Raw genomic sequence first — 26,097 nt, forward strand, 5'->3', positions numbered from 1 at the left:
CTTTTACTAAGCAGCGGTAAGTCCACAAATCCGGAACTGCAGCCGAGATACCGCAGGAGCCTGGTGGTAGTTCCCACCCCTAGGGCCCCTTTTACTAAGCCGTGTAGGCACCTACGTGCACCCAATGCACGCCAAATTGGAGTTACTGCCTGGTTACCATGTGGCCCTTGCGGTAATTTCAATTTTGGCGCCCGTCCGCTACGTGTGTCCGAAAAATATTTATTTTCTGACACGCAGCAGCTACGCGCATCAAGTGGCATTTGACGCGCATAGGCCATTACCGTGTGAGACCTTACCACTAGGCCAATGGCTTACGGTAATGTCTCTGACCCAAAATGGATGCGCAGCAATTTTCATTTTGTTGCGCACATCCATTTTCGGCAAAACTTTTAAAAAGGCATTTTTTGTAGGTGCGCTGAAAAATAATCCTGCGCATGCCCAAAACATGCGTCTACACTATCGCAGACCATTTTTCAGCGCACCTTAGTAAAAGGACCCCCTAGTGTGTGCCATTTCCGGCGCTTCAAAAATATGCCCTATTTTTCAAGCACCATAAGTACATACAGTAAGTAATGCCATACTGGGAAAAGATCAAAGGTCCATCGAGCCCAGCATCCTGTCCCCGTCAGCGGCCAATCCAGGTCAAGGGCACCTGGCAAGCTACCCAAACGTACAAACATTTTATACAAGTTATTCCTGAAATTGTGGATTTTTCCCAAGCCCATTTAGTAGCAGTCTATGGACTTGTCCTTTAGGAAACCGTCTAACCCCTTTTTAAACTCTGCCAAGCTAACCGCCTTCACCACGTTCTCCAGCAACGAGTTCCAGAGTTTAATTATGCATTGGGTGAAGAAACATTTTCTCCTATTTGTTTTAAATTTACTACACTGTAGTTTCATCGCATGCCCCCTAGTCCTAGTATTTTTGGAAAGCGTGAACAGACGCTTCACATCCACCTGTTCCACGCCACTCATTATTTTATATACCTCTATCATGTCTCCCCTCAGCCGTCTCTTCTCCAAGCTGAAAAGCCCTAGCCTCCTTAGTCTTTGTGGTAGAAAAGTTGTAATCGGGCAGCACCATGCCCTGCCCGGTTAGTGTTGGAGCCCTTACCACCATCTCAATGAGTGGCGGTAGGGGGGTCTCCACCAAAATGGTCATGCAGTAAGCGGTTCACTTACTGTACGGCCATTCCTTTTCCCCCAAAATACACAGCTTTTTATCCGCTGCGGTAAAAGGGGGCCTCAGTGTGCGTCAAAAACACACGCTGAGGCAAGCGCAGGCCCCCTTTTACCACAGCTTTTTGTAAAATAACTACAAGACCATGGGGAAATGCACGTGCAAGTGGTGGCACATAGCACAGGAACACCAATTCTACAAAGAAGCACATTAAAAAAGAGCGACATTTGTAAAATCCTGTACTTACATGTGGATTGTGGAGGAGTAGCCTAGTGGTTAGTGCAGTGGACTTTGATCCTGGGGAACTGAGTTTGATTCCCACTGCAGCTCCTTGTGACTGTGGGCAAATCACTTAACCCTCCATTGCCCCCGGTACAAAATAAGTACCTGTATATATGTAAACCGCTTTGAATGTAGTTGCAAACACCTCAGAAAGACGGTATATCAAGTCCCATTTCCCTTTCCCTATTTGAGATTCTACATGGAATGTTGCTACTATTGGAGATTCTACATGGAATGTTGCTATTCCACTAGCAACATTCCATGTAGAAGCCTGTCCTTGCAAATCAGCAACGCGGCTGCACGAGCTTCTGTTTCTGTGAGTCTGACGTCCTGCACGTATGTAGTAGTAGCAGTAGTAGTTTAGCAGTGGCAGGTAACCTTATATATTCCTTATTCATAGAATTCCAGCTGTTATATGCTGAGGTTGGCACCAAGCAACTATCCTGTGATTTAAGCAGGCAGAAAAGTACTCAGACCCACTTAAATCACTCCTGGCCACCAAGCTGTAAATGTTCAGCAGCACTTAACCGGGCTAAATATTGGCTCTGACTGGATCCCCAAAAAAGGAGCAGTACACTGTGGAAGAGCTACAGGTAATCAGTTGCCGGTAATTTCCAGTGCTGGGATCTGCATAGCTAAGCGGGTGAATTTAAGACACTGTGAGCACTTTCCGACACGTTGTAGGCAGTAAGGGCTCTTGTGGTAATCCTGGGCTAGCCAGTTAGTACGCGGTAATGTAGCCACACTACCAGATTTGTGCAGCAAAGCCCATTCTCCGCTAACTGACACACCCCCTTCAACAAAAATGTAAAAATATTTAGCGTAAGGTTAGCGTGTGCCAATTCGGAACTTATCACAGGACACCTGAGCACATCCCACAGCTTACTAACAGGGCTCCTTAGTTTAGTTAATTAATATGTCATTGGACTTTGCATAACGCTTTTTGTAAAAAATATACAATAAAGCAGTTTACATTTAAAATCAATATAAAAGTAACAATAACATTAGATTACAGTCATAATATTAAAAAAAATCAACAATCCTATAACATTAGAAATGCAATATGCAACAAAACCAAGAAAATCAGCCCAAGCCTTAAATGTCCTGGCTTTGAACATCCCTTTCCTGACCTAGATTTCCTTATGTAGAATGGGATATCACACTTACAGCAGCATTTACCACATAACGTGACAAAATTAGAAAGGAAGTACAAATCGGAATTGAGATATCCTTGTCACGGACATATCAAGTTCCGCTAGTATTTTTAGAACAGGATCTTCTGACATGTATATGCCAGTTCTGTGTGGCTGGGAGCATCCATTTTACAAGCATTAGCATCTAAGATATCAGCAGAGTTAACACAGCAATATAAATATGAATGTGCTGGCACATACCTGTGTATGTCAGCCTTTTAAGAAAGATACATGTCTATGTTTTTTCTGAAGTTGTCACAGAAACAGATATCCCTTTTCAATATTGCTTTTCATTGGGGGGAGGGGGAAACAAAAAAAACACTGAGGAAATATCCTTCCAATGGAGAACTGCTCAAAATGTCCAACTGTCTCTTACACCTACTACTACTACTACTACTATTTAGCATTTCTATAGCGCTACAAGGCATACGCAGCACTGCACAAACATAGAAGAAAGACAGTCCCTGCTCAAAGAGCTTACAATCTAATAGACAAAAAATAAATAAAGTAAGCAAATCAAATCAATTAATGTGAACGGGAAGGAAGAGAGGAGGGTAGGTGGAGGCGAGTGGTTACAAGTGGTTACGAGTCAAAAGCAATGTTAAAGAGGTGGGCTTTCAGTCTAGATTTAAAGGTGGCCAAGGATGGGGCAAGACGTAGGGGCTCAGGAAGTTTATTCCAGGCGTAGGGTGCAGCGAGACAGAAGGCGCAAAGTCTGGAGTTGGCAGTGGTAGAGAAGGGAACTGATAAGAAGGATTTATCCGTGGAGCGGAGTGCACGGGAAGGGGTGTAGGGAAGGACGAGTGTGGAGAGATACTGGGGAGCAGCAGAGTGAATACATTTATAGGTTAGTAGAAGAAGTTTGAACAGGATGCGAAAACGGATAGGGAGCCAGTGAAGGGTCTTGAGGAGAGGGGTAGTATGAGTAAAGCGACCCTGGCGGAAGATGAGACGGGCAGCAGAGTTTTGAACCAACTGGAGAGGGGAGAGGTGACTAAGTGGGAGGCCAGCAAGAAGCAGATTGCAGTAGTCTAAACGAGAGGTGACAAGGGTGTGGATGAGGGTTTTGGTAGAGTGCTCGGAAAGAAAGGGGCGGATTTTACGGATGTTGTAAAGAAAGAAACGACAGGTCTTGGCGGTCTGCTGGATATGAGCAGAGAAGGAGAGAGAAGAGTCAAAGATGACCCCAAGGTTTTGAGCTGAGGAGACAGGGAGAATGAGAGAGCCATCAACAGAAATAGAAAACGGGGGGAGCGGGGAGGTGGGTTTGGGGGGGAAAATGAGAAGCTCGGTTTTGGTCATATTTAATTTCAGGTGGCGTTGAGACATCCAGGCAGCAATGTCAGACAAGCACGCTGAAACTTTGGTTTGGATGCAAGGTGAGATATCAGGGGTAGAAAGGTAGATTTGGGAGTCATCAGCATAGAGATGGTAGGAAAAGCCATGGGATGAGATTAATGAACCAAGGGAAGAAGTGTAGATAGAAAAGAGGAGGGGACCAAGAACAGAACCCTGAGGTACGCCGACAGGCAGAGGGATAGAAGTAGAAGAGGATCCACCAGAGTGAACACTAAAGGTGCGGAGGGAGAGGTAGGAAGAGAACCAGGAAAGGACAGAGCCCTGGAATCCAAGTGAGGACAGGGTATTGAGAAGTATGCTGTGATCGACAGTGTCAAAAGCAGCGGAAAGATCAAGAAGAATGAGGATGGAATATTGACCTCTGGATTTAGCCAGTAATAGGTCATTGGAGACTTTAGTAAGCGCAGTTTCGGTTGAGAGGAGAGGGCAAAAACCAGATTGTAATGGGTCAAGAATAGCATGTGAGGAGAGAAAATCAAGGCAGCGGCGGTGAACAGCACGCTCAAGTAATTTGGAGAGAAAAGGAAGGAGGGAGATGGGTCGGTAATTAGAGGGACAAGTAGGGTCAAGTGAAGGCTTCTTAAGGAGAGGTGTGACCACAGCATGTTTAAAGGCAGCAGGGACAGTCGCAGTGGAAAGTGAGAGGTTGAGAATGTGACAGATAAAAGGAATAAGAGTAGGAGAGATGGCATTAAGAAGGTGGGTGGGAATGGGATCAGAGGAACAGGTGGTACATTTTGAGGAAGAAAGGAGAAGTGTAGTTTCCTCAATAGTAACTTCAGAAAAGGAGGAAAGGGAATGAGGGGAAGGAGAGAGGGGGGAACGGACTAGTGGAGGGAGAGGTGGTGAGGTAGAGAAAGCAAGGTTTATCTTTTGAACCTTGTTGTGAAAGAATTCAGCAAGGGTCTGAGGAGATAATGAAGGGGGAGTTGGGGGAGGGGCACCTTGAGGAGAGAGTTCAATGTGGTGAAGAGAAGTCAAGGATTAGAGCCAAGAGAGTTGGTCAGTTGGATATAATAATCCTGTTTGGCACGTAAAAGAGCAGATTGGAAGGAGGTCAGCATGAACTTAAAGTGTAAGAAATCAGCAAGGGCCCGAGATTTCCGCCAGAGGCGTTCGGCGGAGCGGGTACAGGAACGTAGGTAGCGGATATTAGAAGTCAGCCAAGGTTGGGGTTTTGTAAGCCTTACAGGGCGGGTCATCAAAGGTGCAAGAGTGTCTAAGGCAGAGGATAGAGTATTGTTGTAAGAAGAAACAGCCTCGTTGACAGACGTGGATGGTGCCACAGTAGAGAGGAGGTTTGAAACATGGGAGGATAGAGATGAAGGGTCAATATCGTGAAGATTCCTAGATAAATTAGATAGGATAGGACGGGACTGGGAGGGAGGAGATTTAAGTGTGAAAGTTATAAGATGGTGATCAGAGGAGGGATGATCAGAGGCAAGGAAACTAGAAGGTAAACAGTTGGAGGAGAAGATGAGATCAAGACAGGTATAAATCTCAGTTGACATAATTGCGTATTCCCCTTCTGAAACAAGGAATACATATGCAAGTTTTTGCTTTGTCCTAATCCCACCCAAAACAAACCCAGACCATGCTTCCTTGCCATATGCACGTATTCATGTTTCAGAGGTATATACGGTATCAAGGCTTTCTAAAATTGGAATTTAGACATGTATGCAATATACACATCTAAATGCTGGTGTCCAAAACATGAATAAGAACATAAGAATAGCTGCCAGTACAGCTATTCTGGGTCAGACCAATTGTCCATCTAGCTCAGTTTCCTGCTTCCAGCAGTGGCCAATCCAGGTCACAAGTACCTGGCAGAAACCCAAATAGTAGCAACATTCCAGAATCCCAAAGAGTAACAAGATTCTGGAACTCCAAAGAGTATCAACATTCCATGTTACCAAGCAGTGGCTTCCCCATATGTATCTCAATAGGGCTTCTAAAATCACTGCCAATATCTCAAATAACTTTATTCCATTTGGGTTAGATTGCGTATATGGTGCATGAAAAATTTGTGCGAGAAAAAAATACACTTAGGCGTATTCTCTAAAGTACGCCTAAATATAGAATCAGCTTAAATTTCTGCGCGGTATATAGAATATGCTGAGCGCCTCTCCATGTGACCAAATTTGCTCAGGTTTATTTAGGCCATGTTTTACTTGGCAGAAATCGTGATGCTGTAATTAGGCGCAGTGCAGGTGTATTCTATAATAATGAGCATAGATTGTAGAAACACCCACACCCCGTCCCTGGCCACACCCTCGTTTCAACTATGCTACTTAGAATATAGGCACACCATGTTACAGATCATGCTTAGTGACTTGTGTGCGTAAATTCTAATTAATACCAATTAGTGCTGATAGATGCTTGTTAACATCCAATTAACAGCGCTGATTAGCAAGTTAACCAATTAGGTTATGTGTATTGTTATAGAATAAGCTTCGATTTCTGTGGAGAAATCAAGGAACGCTATATAGAATTTGGGAGTTTGTCACTCACCCCCAACATTATGATAATATCTGGGATCTCTATACCCAATTTCCTTTAGGAGGTCCTTTAGTCTACTACAAATATCTGAATTGATGGTTTGCATAAATTATTTGTGAATACACTGCTTCACTGGACACTCACAGTGAATAATGTTGTCTATCTTTAAGAGTATAAAAAGCGAAAAAATATACAACCCCTCCCCCACCCGAACTTGCATGAAACAGTGAAAAATCACCAAAACAGTTTACATTTTCACTGGGATCCACACGTTTTAGGACACAATGTTTTATGTAGCTATTCATTTTAATTGGTCACACAAAAAGTATTTGTAGCACAGGGTTCTTGTTTACAGGGAAGAGAATAAATCCCTGTTAGGCTCCCAGTTGAGTGGGACAAAGACTAACGTTAGTCTAGCTGTCGTTCTCTCTAAATAGCATGCAGCACTCGGGGGTTTATGGTTCCTCAAGAAAAATAGTTACTTTATTGAAGAAAGTTGTATCAATGAAAATACTTCCAGTACCCTGTCCCTCTATTAAATATTCTTTGCTTTTACAAATATAGAGCACTATAAAGTTAGAGGTGATTACTACAATTAGTACAACTTATTCACATGAATTTTATTGTATGAACTGCTGATTGATACATCCAAGAGCTTTCTCCACCATCCTCAGCTACAGGAGACCCTGAATGTTGGTCTTTGCAGTAGTTCTTTACTTCTTACTTATCACTTCACCTCTCAGTGGTTTTATGTTATGTTTTATCCTGTAGTTTTATTGAATTATAAACCACTTTCTGTGAAATGTGGCATTAACACATATACAGTATTTATTTATTTATTTATTTATTTATTTATTTATTTGTTGCATTTGTATCCCACATTTTCCCCACCTATTTGCAGGCTCAATGTGGCTTACATTGTTCCGTAATGGCGATCGTCATTTCCGGAATGAGAAATACAGAGTTATATTGCATTAAGGTTCGTAGGTGACAGAGAGGGGCATAATTGAACAAAAACGTCTATCTCCATGGGCGTTTATCTCCGAGAACGGGTCCGTGAAGGGGCAGACCGAACCGTATTTTCAAAAAAAATAGACGTCCATGTTTTATTCGACAATTTGTGAGCTGGGCGTTTTTGTTTTTCAGTGATAATGGAAAATGAAAGCGCCCAGCTCAAAAACGAATAAATCCAAGGCATTTGTTCATGGGAGGGGCCAGGAGTCGTAGTGCACTGGTCCCCCTCACATGCCAGGACACCAACCGGGCACCCTAGGGGGCACTTTTACAACAACAACAACAAAAAAAGGTAAAAGAGCTCCCAGGTGCATAGCACCCTTCCCTTGTGTGTTGAGCCCCCCAAATCCCCCTCAAAACCCACCGCCCACAAGTCCACACCATTACTATAGCCCTAAGGGTTGAAGGGGGGCACCTACATGTCGGTACGGTGGGTTTGGGGGGCAGTTTGGAGGGCTCCCATTTACCAGCACCCCCTAATAACTGCTCCAGTGACCTGCATACTGCTGCCAGGGAGGTGGGTATGACATTTGAGGGTGAAAATAAAAAGTTGTGAAATGGCATATTTTGTGGTGGGAGGGGGTTTGTGACCACTGGGGGAGTCAGGGGAGGTCATCCCCGATTCCCTCCAGTGGTCATCTGGTCATTTAGGGCACTTTTTGGGGCCTTATTCGTGGAAAAACAGGGTCCAGGAAAAGTGCCCTAAATTCTCGCTAAAAACGCATAATTTTCTTCCATTATCGGCGAAAGGCGCCCATCTCTGATTGCCCGATAACCACGCCCCAGTTCCGCCTTCACCACGCCTTCAACACGCCCCATCAACTTTGTCCGCATCCGCGACGGAGTGCAGTTGAAAACGTCCAAATTCGGCTTTCGATTATACCGCTTTATTCGTTTTTGTGAGATAAACGTCTATCTCCCGATTTGGGTCGCAATATAGGTGTTTTTCTTTTTCAATTATAAGCTGGAGAGTAGATTAGGCAATCAAGTATAAAGAATTCATTTTCTTCATAATCACTTCTCTGGCCTGAAAAGAAATTCCTTCAGACTAGGAATTCCCTTTGTTTCACATCCAAGACTCCTTTCCCTTGGAATCCTGAGCTCAGTTCCTTTCTCATTGTGTTCCAGAACAGAACTTTCAAAAGGTTTCATTCATCTAAGGAACAAAGTCAGACTGAATCTTTTCCTCTACTTCAGGGGTGGGAAATCTTTATACACAGAAGGCAGCAGGCCTTACATAGAAAATTAACAAACCCGTCACATAATTCATTGCCAAAAAAACTCAAGTGATGACTGAATGAACATAAAATATTACCAAAATGGTCTGTTAACATATACTTCTGTCTTTCCAAACAGTTACAACGGGACAAGACAATTCCACTGACAGCAAAACTTTGGTTAATGACATTAGTGTGAGCCATTTTCTGTGTATACTTCCCATGGTCTCAGAGGCCACATACAATTTAATGGCGGGCCGCAAGTTGCCCACCTTTGCTCTAATCACTGCATTGCCACCTATTGGCAGGAACCACTAATTGCACAAGAATATTCTCTATGACAAGTAATATAGTGGTCAATATTCAAAAGATTTATCCAGATAACTTCAAGAGTTACCCAGATAAATCTTAAGTCTTGAAATTTCCCACCCTGGGGAAAAGCAAAAGCCTGGAGAGCAATTCAATGAGAGGAGAGGACAGCAAGAACAGAATTAAAACCAGAGCCCACCAGAAAAACAGTTCAAAGCAGATTATTTCTCCCTCCATACCCAGTCACATAATCAAGAGCAACTGTTAGAGAAACTATAGGAAAATTACTTACCTGATGTAGAAGTTGAACTTGAAAAGCTGCAGCCAAATCTCTTAAAGTTGTCTGCAAGGAACTGCTGTGATCCTTGGAGGAGGGGCAGCTATAGGAAATACAAAGGAACCTGAAATATTCCATGCTGGGGGGGGGGGGGGGGGGGGGGAGAACACTCCAGAAGAATGTAATCCCACCAGTAAGGGGGCTGGGCAGCTCTGATGCATGTCCTAGAACCAAGGAGTCAAAACCTTACATGAACCCAACTGGGGAATATAGGACTCAATATACAAAGTGATTTAGCCGGTCGCTAACTGGTTAAATTGCTTGGTCGGGGCTACCTGCTAATTTTCAGCAGTACTTAACTAGCTAAATGCTGCTGAATATCACAGTTAGCACCTAACTCAAAGCCATAAGAACAGCTATACTGGGTCTGACCAATAGTCCATCTAGTCCAGTATCCTGTTTACAATCAGTGGCCAATCCAGGTCACAAGTATCTGGTACAAACCCAGTTAGTAGCAACATTTCATGCTATCAGTCTCAGGATAAGCACTGGCTTCCCCCTATTCAGATAGCAGACAATGGACTTTTCATCCAGGAATTTGTCCAAACCTTTTTTAAACCCAGATACGCTAACAGCTGTTACTACATCCTCAGGCACAGAGCTTAACTATTCGTTGAGTGAAAAAATATTTCCTCCTATTTGTTTTAAAAGTATTTCTATGTAACTTCCTTGAGTGTCCCCTAGTCTTTGTATTTTTGGAACAAGTAAGAAAAAAACGATTTATTTCTACTCACTCTACACCACTCAGGATCTTGTAAACCTCATCTCCCCTCATCCGTTTCTTTTCCAAGCTGAAGAGCCCTAACCTCTTTAGCCTTTCCTCATGTGAGAGGAGTTTCATCCCCTTTATTATTTTAGTCACTCTTCTTTGAACCTTTTCTAATTCTGCTATATCTTTTTTGAGATAAGGACAGGGCTTTTTTTTGTGCAGGTACGCACTGGTACGGCGTACCGGCACCTTTTTGTCCTTGCTGCTCATCCAATCTCCAGCAGCTACTGCTTCTCTCAATAAACAGCAGCGGCAGCCAAAGCAAGCAATAGCAGTTCTTCCCCCGCTTCCCGGTGAGTCCTGCAGCTGGCCCGTTCCCGTCCTCTCGCTCCCCTCCTCCACGTGATCCTTCTTACTTTTCTTTAGTGACTCGGCAAGCAGTGCAGTTCAGCGATTAAGAGAGGCTGCCAGCGTTGGGGCCTTCCCTTTGCGAGTCCGCCTATGCGGAAAAAGGAAGTTGAAACAAAGTAGGCGGGACTCACAGAGGGAAGAAGGCCCCCAACGCCGGCAGCCTCTCTTAATCGCTGCGCTGTGCTGTGTGCCAAGTTGCTAAAGAAATGTAAGGAGGATCGCGGTGAAGAGGGGAGCGAAAGAAAGGGTGCAGGCCAGTTGCAGGACTCGCCGGGAAGTAGGGGAAGAAAGGTAAAGAGTGAGGGACCAGAGTAGAGGTGTAGATTTCATACTGGGGGGGCACAGAGGAGGGAAAGATGCCATAGCAGGGGAGAGCACAGAGCAGGGAAAGATGCCATAGCGAGGGGGGGTTACAGAGGAGGGAAAGATCCTTTAGATTGTAAGCTCTCTTGAGCAGGGACCATCCTTCCCCATGTTTAAACTTGTACAGCGCTGCGTAACCCTGGCAGCGCTATAGAAATGCTAAGTAGTAGTAGTAGTAGGAGGGAAAGATGCCATATCAGGAGGGGGGGGAACAGCTTAGAGGAGGGAAAGATTCCATATGAGGGGGGCGGGGAGTGGAAAGATGCTGGCTACAGGGTGCGGGAACAAAGGGAAGAGAGGGGATAAGCTGAACATGGGGATAAACAGTGACACAAAGAAAAGAAGGGGTAGGCAGAAATGCAGAGGGGCAATTTTGAAAGAGGGGGAGAGAGGGACATAGAGGGGGCAATGCTGAAAGAGGGATAGATTGGCACACAGAGGGAAATGCTGAAAAAGGGAAGGTGTGATAGGGGCACAGAGGAGCAATGCTGAAAAAGGAGAGGGAGATATGGACACTGGGAGGGCAGATGGTGAACATGGGTGAGGATAGGGACAGGGACAGGGACACAGCTGGATATACTGGAAAAGAGGTAAGGGGTGATGTTAGAAAGGGGGGGGGGCGCTGGGAACACAGAAGGGTGATACTGGAAAAGAGGTGGAATGGTGACACTGAAAACACAGAAGGGAAATGCTGGCAAAATACTTTAAGAAAATTCTCATGTGTTATCTTTTTGACAGGATGCCCATTCACTCCTACCAAAGTTTATATGTCAGGTGTAAATCATTAATCCATGGCCTTCTAAGGGCCCTGCGAGAAGTATGCTAAGATTTATCAGGGCCTTGCAAGCCACCATTTCTCATTTCAAAGGGAGTGTTTCAAAATAGAAACATTAGACTTAGATTCACATCACTAAAAAATATCCCAGTGCCCACATCCAGTCTTTTACTTCAGGCTCTGGCAAAGAAGAGGCTGTATTAGCATTGCTGCGTATTGTAAATCTGATGAACTCCTGTTGCCTTTTTCAGTCGGAGTCTCAGAGAGAGCACTAGTAGATAAATTGTTTTTCAGAGCAGCCTTGAAGGCTGCCTTGTTTTCACTAATAGGAACTTGAACCACAGCTGTGCAGCCATGATGCGATATTTCACTTCCAATTGCCAAGTAGAAAAACCAACAGAGTCCCTGAAATTAGTCTTCCTGCAGTTAACATCTGCCTTGACAGAACATTAATCTTGTCACTTTCACTCACTTGTTGGAAGAGTGAGATATGGTCTGAGTGACTATGCTTTAAAATGTCACTTTGAGGTCTTCTAACAACAGTGATTAAACAGCCCAAAGTTATGGCCAGATTCATTCAAGATGTTCGTGCATCTCGCGCATATCACTCGGGACCTTTCTCTTGCTTGTTCAAAACATAGATATCTCAAAGTGAGAGTGAAAATGCATTGTTTGGAAGTATTTTTTCACGGAGAGGGTGGTGGACGCTTGGAATGCCCTCCCGCGGGAGGTGGTGGAGATGAAAACGGTAATGGAGTTCAAACATGCGTGGGATATGCATAAAGGAATCCTGTGCAGCAGGAATGGATCCTCAGAAGCTTAGCTGAAATTGGGTGGCAGAGCAGGTGGGGGGAAGAGGGGTTGGTGGTTGGGGGGCTAGGATAGGGGAGGGCAGACTTATATGGTCTGTACCAGAGCCGATGATGGGAGGCGGGACTGGTGGTTGGGAGGCGGGAAATACTGTTGGGCAGACTTATATGGTCTGTGCCCTGAAAAGGACAGGTACAAATTCAAGGTAAGGTATACACATACAGTATGAGTTTGTCTTGGGCAGACTGGATGGACAATGCAGGTCTTTTTCTGCCGTCATCTACTAGGTTACTATGTTACAATGTATATGCTTCAAAGAACCAGTCAAATCAAAACTAAGATATGCTGTAGCAGACTTTAGTGCTATAAAACAGGCAGAAAAAAGGAAAGCAAGGACAGAAAACTGATATAATCAGGGCCTGGGTTATACAAGTAGGGGCACAGGGTAAACATTGGGGAGGGGCCCCCAAAGTCCACCTTCAGGCTATGCTTCCTTCAGTCTGAATCAGGCTTGGGGCCCCCAATGATATGGGGCCACAGCCCCTAATACCAGCCCTAGATATAATTGGAGCTGGACACCAACATATTCTTTCCATATCTAAACAGAGGAGAATTCTGGAGTCCCTGCCCTTAAGCTGACCCTGTATTCTGTAATGTAATGGAGGTGGGGCCTGCCTGTCCATCATTGGTTAGTGGGTGTCTCCTGTTGTGTTCTGGAGGGAGCTTCTTAGGCTGGATGGGGGGGGGGGGGGAGTCCAGAGAGAGCTGCTAGGTGGCAAAGGTGCTACACGAAGACCGGGGGCTTATGAGAAGCAAGGGATGCTACCTCTCTGAGGTCCAGCTAAGTCTTTCCAACCAGGGAGAGTAGTGGTCTCACCTAAGGAGAAGGAGAAAGCAACCTGCAAGTGGAGAACCTTAGAAGTAGGATAAGCCAGAGGGACTCAGTCCAAGGGTCTTGCCACAGACGTTTTTGTATCTCCCTCAGACAGGAGTGGGATCGGTCATGTATACTCCATCCGGTTCTGTGAAGTGAGGCCCTGATCTCCCTGGTTCATCCTGAGTACACAGACAGGAGTGATTTGAAACAAGCTTTTAAGGAATTCCCGATGTTTTCTCTCTTGGAGGGAGAACTGTGATGTCTCTGTTTTGTATTTCCCCAGAGGAGATACTTTTAATGTGTTTTTTGGGAGTTTTCAATCAAGATTCAAGAGGCTTTAGCATTAGCAATACTGTACCTACTTGGGGTGCTGAGGAGGTTTTATGACTTTGGAGAACTGTGCTATGTACAGGATCATCTTGAGGAATTTGGGTACCCGCCTAGGGCTCTGTAAAGCAGAGGAGGAGGAATCTAACCAGAACCCCAGAAGAGAAGTTTTGATAAGGGAGTATGTGCAGGACATAAAGACTTGAAATAAGAAGCGTCTGGTATACTCTCCTTAGTGAGTGATTTAGAACTGATTTTTTACATGTCAAGGCCTTTTTATGGGCATCAAAGGAGCTTTTATAAAATTACTTATTATTAAACTTACTCTGAAGCTCTTACTCCCTTGTTTGGGTTGGTTATTTGGACTTGGTTTCTTCCACCCTTGGTCTGTTTTGATTCAGTCCATCCATACAAGTGAGTGGTCAGATATGGCTCCTGACCCTTTTTCTGCTGCAGGAACAGAGGAGGATAATGTAGAGGAGACAAATATATAATCCAATCTAGCAGCAGTATTATGTGCTCTCGACAAATGGGTATGATCTTTATCATTTGGGTGAAGTAGGCGCCATGAATCTACTAAATTAAGTGCCAATGTGAAATTCTGTAATGTTTTCTGGCCTACTTCCCCCCCCCCCCCCCCCCATATGCCTCTTTGGGTTCTCTGATACGATCTAATGTTCGATTAAACACCAAATTCATGTCTCCAGCCCAATGACGTAGCCACAGGTGGGCCTGGGTGGGCCGGAGCCCATCCATTTAGTGCTCAGGCCCACCCAACAGTAGCACATATTTAGCGGTAGCTGATGGGGATCTCAAGCTCGGCCAGCTGAAGACTTCCCCCTGATGGTAACAAAAACCCTACTTTCCATGATACTGGCACCTGCACACACTCCGTTTTCAGCGCATGCCTGCTGCATACTGCCAAGGTGGAAAGAAGCATTTTCTCGCCAGCTGAAATTTTTTTTTTGTGGTGGTTGGGAGGGGGGAGAACACTTGGTGCACATTCACTTATTGCCTAGGCCCACCCAAAATTTGTTGTCTGGCTACGCCCCTGCATCTCTATAAGGGAGAAGTTTGGCAATCAAAGAGGGATAGAAGTTTGACTCAAAATGGTGTGGGGGCATATATAGAAAGAACATAAAAGACCTTCCCATGTATCCACACCCTGAGCAGGAAGAGCCTACCTGAGAAATCAACAAAGCTTTGTAATTTAAAGATTTTCGAAATAAAATAGCTCCCCATGCCTGCCCCCAGAGGAGATATAAAATATTTCACCCCACTGGCGTAGCCAGACACCCAATTTTGGGTGGGCCTGGGCCCAAGATGGGTGGGCAGAAGAACCCGCCCCATCCCACAGGTGATTTGGTCTCTCCTCTCACCTGCATGCCATATGGTCTCTCAAACATCCCCCCTCTCCCGCATACCTTTTTTTTTTTATTTTTTTTTTAAATCATTTATTTATAATTTTTTCATTTTACAAGGATCACTTGCAAAACAGTAAAACAGAGATGATTGTACATTAAAACAATATTTGAAGAAAACAATCTCAACAAGATAAATGGATTTTGTACAATCTTTCTCTTTCTTAGACCACAAAATAAATAGGGAGAGTGAAACAAGACAAGGAGATCAATTTAAGCAACAGCAAACAAAGAAAACGTGGTATTAACCCGATTATCCCCAGTTATTATTTATCTAAATCATTTTTCCACATTGATCATCTGGTTGGTTTCTTCAAGACCATAACGGTGCATAGTCCATCAATTTCATTGAAAACATACTTATTGTCCAATATTAGTGAAAGTAATACACCTGATTTCATTTTTTTTCCCTTTTAAAACCAGAAATTGTTTAACAATACAAACCCTTGAATCTTCAATCCAATTCCCTCTGATTAAAGTAATCCCAGTTTCACAGGCTTCACTCCTTTTGAATTAATATATTAAGAGGAATCATTTCAGAGGAAAAAAAACATTAGGAGTCATACCTGGAACTCTGGGAAAACAACAATCTCGATATTAATCATCTACAATATTCATTTTGTTCAAATTTTTTCTGGTCTTATTATCATTTTCAAATCTTAACCGTTTCCTACTTCAGTAGAACTTCATTTGCTGTATATTCTCAAATGATTCGATTAGATTATCCATGTGGCTCATTAACAAGACTATATCTGAAGCAAAGTCATTCTCTACCACCGTCAGGTCCTGGAGCACCCTCCAGATGACATTCAATGCAACCTCCACGGGAGCCAAAAACTCCAAGCTGATAACTCTTAAGGGTTTAGGAGTAGCACCGCCGACACGGGTTCAGCTGTAAACGACTTCCGTTTCAGCATACACTCCTGACTCACTCCTCCACCCCTTTGGGCATGGTGGTTAAATGATTTTGAGCGATGAAGTTGTTTCCAGGTCCAAGAGCATCGACGCTCCTTCGTCGGCGCTAATCAAAGGACTCATCAACCCAGTCATCTATGGGCAGCTCGTCATACAGCGGTCCCACACTTGCTGCACAGGGGACAAAACGCTGGTCATCGGCGGCTGACCCCCCATTGTCCCCTTCCTCTGTTAAAGCAACTGCAATGCAGAGAGGAAATTTCAAGTGAACAAAAACTGAACTTCAGAGGACAGCTGGGCCGTTGAGTGTACGAGCTTCAGGTCACCATCTTTCCCCTCTCCCTAATTTGGGACACTCTTTGTCTGGTTTCTCCTCAGAGGCCTGTCTGATATGGGTAACCCTTCAGCATAGCCCTCTGAGTCATTGAAACACGGAAGCCCCTCCACCACTTACAAGGTGGTGTCCCTTCGGAGGGGCCCGCATACCTTTTAAATAGCAGATTTTCACCAGCAGCAAGCAGCAACTAATACACACTGCTCATGTTGGCATCACAGCCTTCCCACTGATGCAACTTCCTGTTTCTGCATAGGTGGGAATAGGTCAGAGGGAAGGCTGTGGGGCTGGTGCAAGTAATATGTTTTAGTCGCTGCTTGCACAGGCGAAGATCTGCTATTTACAAGGTATGCAGGAGGGACAGTTGTTGAGAGTTTTCAGCTGGTGGGGCTTGGGAATCCCTGTCAGCCACATCATAGGTATGCTGCTACTGGGTGGGCCTGAGCCCAAAGTGGGTGGGCCTGGGCCCACCCAGGCCCACCCTTGGCTACGCCACTGTTTCACTCACCCACTGTCTCTGGAGTTTCATATGCTCTATATCGGTGAGTCTGGTTTCTTGCACACAAATGATATTAGCATTCTGCCATTGTAAGGCTGTTAATATTTTTGCCCTTTTAATGGGAGAGGTTATCTCCCCCCCCCCCCCCCCACACACACATTCCAACTCACTATTCGGCAATATTTTAGAGCCACTCAATTCCAATTAAAGCATATCGAAATTTAAAGCTGTGATAATCTAGAGTTGTCCAACCTCATTCCAGATTTTAAAAACTGATTGTTCTGAAGCCATATATCAGCACCCACAATAAAGTTCACTGCATCAATATTCCTGCTCACATGCACATATAAACATAGTAACATAGTAAATGATGGCAGATAAAGACCTGAACAGGCCATCCAGTCTGCCCAACAAGATAAACAAGATTTAGTTACTGCATTAAGGAGCAAAATGTGTGTGTCATACTTGCATTAGGAAGCCATGTGTGAACATTAGCACAAGGCGCTAATTCAAGCTTACACTATCAGCCCCTCAGAAGATAAGCTCTTTGGATTAAAGACTAATTGAACCTTATGTTATGAATTGCATTTGGGCTAAATTTGGAAGAGCAATCTAGAAATACAAAATGATTATGACTACTGTTTATGCACTAAATATGGCAGAGGCTGGTAAGAGGCATGCTAAGTAAAAGGCAGGGAGAGATGCAAAGAATGAAAAAAAAAAAAAAAGACTGATGCCTTTAAATCTAGGTATTCCAAGAAAAAAAGGCACCGGCTCCCACAGGAAAGAGGAAACAGTGTCTACGGGAAGTAGTCAGCCCTTCTCCAGGATCATTATACCCCAATAGGAAAAGCAAAAACTGGGACGTTTTCCCATCGACTTCTGCAAGTGACACACCTTATTCATTCTGCCCCTCCCCCACCCCGATATTCAAAACTAACTGGCTAGGAACGGCTCCTGGCTAACTAAATAGCATTAAAGCACCTCATCACAGATATTCAGTAAGAGATAAGCCAGTTATCTCCTGTTGAATATTGCATGACACAGTCGGTTAGGTACAGATATTCAGCACCAAACTGGCTATGTTGAGCGGTCAAATTAAGCCACTTAAATAGCAGGCCTCTCTTTGACCACTAAAATGGTTAACTGGATAGTGATGAATATCAACATAGCCGGCTAACTTTTTAGCGGCCAAAATAAACCTGGATATTCAATGTTGGTTGCTGGATATAGCCCAGCATTGAATATATAGAGAATCCCAAGGCATCTGAATAAATTCCCAGATGAGATACCAATATACTATCAAAGTCTGAGTGGAGGAGTAGCCTAGTGGTTAGTGCAGTAGACTTTGATCCTGAGGAACTGAGTTCAATTCCCACTGCAGCTTCTTGTGATTCTGGGCAAGTCACTTAACCCTCCATTACCCCTGGTACAAAATAAGTACCTGAATATATGTAAACCGCTCTGAATGTAGTTGCAAAAACCTTAGAAAGGTGGTATATGAAGTCCCATTTCCCTTTCCCTCTCCTTGCCCAAAACCCCCCTTCCCCAACTTTCCACCTTTAGAACCCCCAACAAATCCCTCTGTATTGCAATGCACAGAATGCATAGTAATTGCAGGAAGTCACTGAAATGCTAGAGATCCCCACCACCCCCTCCCCCAGAGCTGGCACATGTCTTACTACATTAATGCATCACATGACCTCCCATTTTTCATCTTTATATAAAAATTTGTGAATAACTTAACTTTTAAGCTCTGATTGACACACCCTATTACGTGCCAACTAACAAAAATCCAGCAGATTGTGCCACCAGAGCTGTGCCAGCATCCCATCTAATGAAAACTACATGGTTATCAGGACCAGATTTCCTTCTAAAACCTGTGGGGTGTGTCAAGAAGAGCTGAAAAGTTAAAAAAGCTAAGTTGTTCACTATTTTTTATATACAGGTGAGAAAATGAATAAAAATTTGCATATGAAAGTGTCACGATTGTACCCATGTTTCAGGCTGTCATGCATCTCACCACCTGGTGTTTAGACCTGGTGGCTGTGATGGACTGTCTGTTTGCTGTTTCCCATGTTCCAGAAGTCTTGCCGGTCCGGTCTGGATCTTCCAGTCTTCCAGACTGTCTTGGGATGTTTGGAACTGTCTTAGCAGCACCCTTACCTGGTGAACTCCCTTGTATGTTGCCTTTATTAACCACCTGGAAACTTGTTACTTTGCCTTGGCAACAGAGGTCTTCAGTTGTGTTCTTGTCCTTGTTGGTCTGTTGCAGTTCCTGCCCTGAAGGCTTGCTTTGCCTGTCTTTGACCCTGCTGGTTTCCTGGTTTATTCTGCTTTGCTGCCTGCCGGTAAGACTGCTGTTTTCCTGGATTATTCTACTGATTGCCGCCTGCCTTTGACCCTGCTGGTTTCCTGGTTTATTCTACTGTCTGTGGCCTGCCCAAGACTCTGCTTGTTTCCTGGTTTATTCTACTGTCTGCTGCCTGCCCAAGACTCTGCTTGTTTCCTGGTTTATTCTACTGTTTGTGGCCTGCCCAAGACTCTGCTTGTTTCCTGGTTTATTCTACTGATTGCCGCCAGCCTATAGACTCTGTTGGGTTCCTGGTTTCCCTTCTGCTTTGCTGCCTGCCGGTAAGACTCTGCTTGATTCATGGACTATTCTCCTGCTTCTGCTTAGTTCTTCTGTTCCAGTCCAGCTGCTCCAGTCCGGCCTGTGCCCGTCTGTCTGTGGTCTGCCTTGCCTCCTGTTTGGGTGATTTGCCTGCCACTGCCGCTCCTCGGCAGTGGTCCAAGGGCTCACTTTTCCTCATCAGCGTGACAGAAAGTTTTTTAAGCCAGTGATCGGAGCAGACAGGTGCTAAACTGATTCACACCTGCATAATTTCTGAGGCTTTTCCCCTCCCGTTTTTTCAGACTTTAAATAGTGTCAATTGTATCATAAAGTGACTGCATATCGTGTTTGTAAGATAATGTGCAGATATCTAGCGAAGCTCTTCTTGGGTTTTGGCTGTTAGTCACTTCACTCCTCTTTGACGTTTTTGTGGTTGACGTGAAATTATATACAGACATTAACAGCATCGCAGAACATTCCTTCCATCTGCTGCAATGTATCAAAATGAAACAAAGTTGAAGCAATATTCAATAGCTGAACATTTAATCTGTAAAATTTCAGAGATGTGCAAAAAAAGTTGTGAAAAGGAGTAAATCTCTGTGAGATAGAGCTGAATGCCCCCTAAGCCAGCCAGAATACAATTTTTGCAGTATGATAGAAAATGCCAATGCCACATATGTCCATAGATGAAAAGAACCATTGCGCATTTCTCTCGCTCTGTTCTTTTGTGTCTTCCTGCTGCATGAATGAGATGCATCATTAATCCCTCTCTTGACATTTGGTAAGTGAAAAAGACTTTGATCTCTTTTTTTCATGACTACCGAGATTTAATTTGCAATGTTTAGCGCTGGACAGGACTATCAATGTACTTCAATCACCAGAATACAATGGTTGCCGGAATATATCCCAGATATCTACTCAGCACAGCTAGAGCATTGTCAAGCTCTGGGACACCTTGCTGTAATGTACTTGTGTCTTTCAGAAATCAGGAAGCAGGCTGAAGATGGAAATAAGCATATTTATTTTTCTTTCTATTTATTTAGATTATTTCATTTATAAATTGCCTTTAATTTCCAAAAGAGCTAGGCAACATTAATAAATAATTAAAATATTGTCCTAGCCATGTAAACTTGTGCATTAATCATGGTGTTGAAAATTTGCAAGGCTTTCTGCAGACAGCTTCAGAGAAGATATCAATGCTGTGTCAGCAGAAATCAATCTGAAGAAAGGACTTCTATGGCCTTGATAGCTTATACGCTATGGAGCAGATATTTAATAGGATTTAACTAAGTAGGAATGCTACCACCCAGTTAAATCCTGCTGAATGGCTCTGCACATAACCATATAGCGCAACTAAATTTAAGAATGGACCACTGCGACACTATCCAGTTAATGCCAGGGTAGTCAGGGGGGTGTAGTTAGCTGCAATTTTCAGTCCAAGGATTGCTGAGCAGAGATGGCACCCACCTATCAAAGCAGGTCCTGAATGGTGGCAATCTGTTATTTAAAAATGAGTAGTTTCCTTAATAAAAGATCTAGCTTGTATCACCATGGGTTTTAAAAAGAAATCCACGAATTTGGTGTTAGGGATTCTAGATGCTGAGGCATTGTATTTCCAATATTCCTCAGAGGTAAGCTTTGGATATAGTTCGGGATACTTTGAATCAACATACGACATCTTCTAAAGTAACTGCTTCTTTCTTGGTGGCCCTGACTGGTTGAGTTAGTATTAACCAAGAATTACTTTTCATTTGACAATCAGTTCTTTCTATAATGTCAAGGGGTAGTCACGGACACACCAGTTGCTCCTAGTATCACCAATTTGCATGTTTCCAGATTTGAAGAAGAGCATCTGCACTAACATTTACACACTGATTACCCATGTAAATGTTTAGAATACTACTACTACTACTTATCATTTCTAAAGCGCTACTAGACATATGCAGCACTGTACACTTGAACATGAAGAGACAGTGGCGTACCAAGGGGGGGGCGGTGGGTGCAGTCCGCCCCGGGTGCACGCCGCTGGGGGGTGCTGCGCGCCTGTCCGCTACATTTGTTTTATGCTCCCTCTGCCCCGGAACAGGTTACTTCCTGTTCCAGGGCAGAGGGAGCATGGAAACGAACGAAGTGGACAGGCGCGCAGCACCCCCCCCAGTGGCGTGCACCCAGGGGGCTCTTTCGCGGGGGGGGGGGGGGGGCATTGCACCCGGGGGGCGGGGCACATCGGCGATCCGCCCCAGGTGTCAGCCCCCCTAGGAATGCCACTGTGAAGAGACAGTCCCTGCTCGACAGAGCTTACAATCTAATTAGGATAGCCAAACAGGACAAACAAGAGATAAGGGAATATTAAAGTGAGGATGATAAAATAAGGGTTCTGAATAAGTGAATAAGGGTTAGGAGTTAAAAGCAGCATCAAAAAGGTGGGCTTTTAGCTTAGATTTGAAGACGGCCAGAGATGGAGCTTACGCATGAATGTGTGCACATATGCATGTAACTTCCAAAATTCTGCATACGAACTATTCTATATATAACCACTTAAGTGACGCAGTGCATATTTGCAAGAGGTGTACACATGGGTGGATCTTGGGCAGGACTCAAATTACAGATGTAACTAGGCTACACTTGCCTCAGCTCTATGGCTAGCAGAAGTGCTCAGGCCTGAATATTAAGAGTGTATATATCTGGTTAGGATCATATGTTTTAAAGGAAATAGGCACCTACATTTCTTTAGGCTTCTACCAGGCACCCTCTGGGGCCTAATTTTAGGTGGCCTGCTATAGAGTTGCCCTGTATGATAGTTTATTTATTTATTTATTGGGATTTATTAACCGCCTTTATGAAGAGATTCACCCAAGGCGGTGTAGAGCAGGTACAGTTTAACATAAAACTTACAATTTTGTTAAAGCATAACAATATTAAAATAACCAAATATAAACATAAATAAAATAAGAGGCCCTTTTACTATGCTGTAGCAAAAAGTGGCCTGCAGCACTGCGAGCATGTCTTGTGGGTGCACGCTGAGCCAGTTTTTACCTTATCCTGAAAAAAGGGCCTTTTTTAAGGAGCCAGAAAATGGCCGTGCGGCAAAATAAGCACACATCCATTTTTGGTCTGTGACCTTACCACTTAGCGGTAAGGTCTTACACGCTACCTGGGCGGTAGGCATGCATCACACACCCACTGCCGTTTACCACAGGGAAAGCACCACGCGGTAGAAAATAGAAAATATTTTCTACCGTGAGTTTTCAGCATGAGCCAAATTCAGAATTACTACCCAGGGCACATGGTAGCCGGGCAGGAATGCCGATTTGACCCATGCACACACCCAGTTGCAAAGCACATGCCATCAATACGTCTCTGCTAGTCAGCATTCTGTAAGGGGTCATTTACACATGCAAGTGGCCACTTACATGTGCAAAAGACTAAAATGCTGCCACTTATGCACCTTCCTGCTGCCCAAAACCAGGTGACTCCTGACAGAATTCTGCCATGTGTCTACTAATTGCTTCACCTTCAATGTTTTTAAAAAGATACTTTTGTCCCTTGGCTCTTTCTTTGGCTTTTCCTGCATGTCCAGTTTGATAAAATTCCATTGTGTGTCAGGCTTCCTTCCTAAAATGGTTATTCCCGATGGATGTGCTACAATCTATGGGCAATTCTATAACTGGGCACATCCAGTTAGGCACCTGGAGGAAGCCTATTCTATAAAGCAGCCTAGGCAGCTGTAGAGCTCATGTAAATGCACTTGGCTAAGTACAGCAAGGGTGTGCATAATTTGCAGTACATTCAGCAAATTATGCACATAAGTGGGAGCCCTGCCTAAGTCTCGCCTTTGTTCCACCCCATGCTAACGCCATTGCAAATATGCACTATATAAGTTAACCAGGTATTCACAGAATAGCGCTTAGACACCATACTAGCATTTATGCATGTTAGTGTGCACATAAGCACATCATTGTTAGCAGGGTTTAATTTCTGGGGTAACCCTGGAACACAGTTCCACCACTTCTTTTCAGATTCCAGAGCATCAGGGGTGTTCTGCTTCAGTCCTCCCTTCCAGACAGCCTGCAGATAAGAGGAGGTGTGGGGATGAGCCTGAAGCAGAGAAGAGAACAGTCACTCTACTCTCTAATCCAGCCCCTCTTCTCCCATTGCTCCTGCCTCTTCCACTTTCTTCTCTCTAATCCACACATATATTTCCCAGATCCTTACATATGTTTAATAACATAGAAATATAGAAAAATGAAGGCAGATGAAACGATTTAGTCTGCCCATCCATGCCATAATAAGAGGCTTGGTGTTCAATGAGCCTTTTGTAAAATACACAGGATACTGTGTACTGCAGGGCACGCTGAGACATCCTGCAGTAATTTTGCCATTTGCGCACGCTGGCCACATGCTAAAAAATATTTTTTATTTTTTTGGCGCAGGGGGTGTGTTTGGGGTGGAGAGTGGGGGGTTCTATCCTAAGGGATAGTGTCTGCATCCTGGAAATCTGCAATAGTACGTCCCCTCTTAAAGAAACCATCCCTGGATCTGAAAGTTCCCGCTCATTACTGTCCTGTATCCAATCTGTATTTTCTTTCTAAAGTTTTGGAAGATATTGTGTTTACCCAACCATCCACCTGTAGTGGTAAAACTCTTGCCCTCCACCTCAGACCATCTGGAGTTAGGCCACACTACGGTACTGAAACAGTTTTAACAGTTGTTTCAAATGAGATTTACTCCCACCTTGACAAACCTAAAGCTGTACTTGATCTTTCAGCCACATTCGATCTGGTTAACATAATCTTCTATTGGTGCACTTATCCTTTTTAGGTGTTGGTGGAACTGTCCTGGCATAAGAACATAAGAATAGCCATACTGGGTCAGACCAATGGTCCATCTAGCCCAGTATCGTGTTTTCCACAGTGGATAAGCCAAGTCACAAGTACCTGGTACAAACCCAAATCATGGCAACACTCCATATTACAAATCCCAGGGCAAGCAGTTACTTCCCATGTCTGTCTCAATAGCAGACTATGGACATTTCCTCCAGGAATTTGTCCAAACCTTTTTTAAACCCAGATACACTAACTGCTGTTACCACATCCTCCAGCAAAGAGTTCCAGAGCTTAACTATTTGTTGAGTGAAAAAAAATTTCTTCCTATTTGTTTTAAAAGCATTTCCATGTAACTTCCTCAAGTGTCCCCTAGTCTTTGTACTTTTGGAACGAGTAAAAAATCAATTTATTTCTACTTGTTCTACACCAGTCAGGATTTTGTAGACCTCAATCATATCTCCCCTCATCTGTATCTTTTCCAAGCTTAAGAGCCCTAACCTCTTTAGTTTTTCCTCATACAAGAGGAGTTCCATCCCCTTTATCATTTTGGTCGCTCTTCTTTGAACCTTTTCTAATTCTGCTATATCTTTTTTGAGATATCGCCAACCAGAACTGAACACAGTACTCAAGGTGCGGATGCACCATGGAGCGATACAAAGGCATTATGTTATTTTCGGTTTTATTCATCATCCCTTTCCTAATAATTCCTAGCATCCTGTTTGCTTTTTTGGCCACCACCACACACTGAGCAGAAGATTTCAGTGTATTCTCTACAACGACACCCAGATCTTTTTCTTGAGTGCTAACTATGATTCGGATTATTCTTTCCATTGTGCATCACCTTGCATTTGTCAGCTATTGTTGGGGTTGGAAGGGTAGAGAGTGGTGGTGTGGAGGGGGGTATAATAGTTGCTTATTGTTACTATTGTTTTCTATTTGTGATTTATAAACAACAGTTGCACAACATATTGTTCCTTTTTATACTTTAATAAAAAGATTTAAATATAAAATAATAAATGTTCTAGGTTTCCACGGATGAGGACAAAGCCCGTGGGGATGGGGCAGGGACAGAACCTGCGGGGACGGAGACAGAACAGGGATGGAGACGGAACCTGCGGGGATGGGGTGGTGATGGAGTCAGAATCCACAGAGGTGGGGTGGGCGGAGATGGGGTCAAACCTTGTTCCCGTGTCATTCTCTAGTACAGATGCTCCAAGAGTTCACAATCAGATGCCTGCCATGTTTTGCCAAGAGTACAGGATGTCAGGGGCATTAACTACTATTCTATAGCACTACTAGATGTACACAGTGTTGTACACATTATATGCAGGCACTTTCTGTGCCGCTAGAGAACTCACAATCTAAGTTGGTTTTTTTTTACCTGGGGGTTAAGTGATTTGCCCAAGGTCAGGAGGAGCTGCAGTGGGACTCATAGGAGCCAACTTTTCAAAATGATTGGGGAGGGGATGAATTTTTTTTTTTTAACAGGTGGTGCATTCCCCCTCCTCTCCCCCCTTCTCTCCCCTCCCTCCTCTCCTTCTCCTCCGAGTTCCAGGCCCCCTCCCTCTCCTCCAAGTTCCAGCCCCCCCTCTCCTCTGTTCCAGGCCCCCCTCCTCCGAGTTCCAGGCCCTTTCCTCCAAATTCTAGGCCCCCCTCCCTCTCCTCCAAGTGCCAGTCCCAACCCCACCCTCCCTCTTCTCCCACAACAGTCCTCCGCCCTTGCCTTCCTGTGTGCCGCCCAGAATTTAAAACTCATCTTACCTTGGGGTCCCGGCGGCAGTAGTGAAAGGCGAGCAGGCTTGGCGCTTCAGCCTTCCCTTCTCTCTC

The sequence above is a fragment of the Microcaecilia unicolor genome, chromosome 9 (genome assembly GCF_901765095.1).
Source record: "Microcaecilia unicolor chromosome 9, aMicUni1.1, whole genome shotgun sequence".
Taxonomy (NCBI): Eukaryota; Metazoa; Chordata; class Amphibia; order Gymnophiona; family Siphonopidae; genus Microcaecilia; species Microcaecilia unicolor.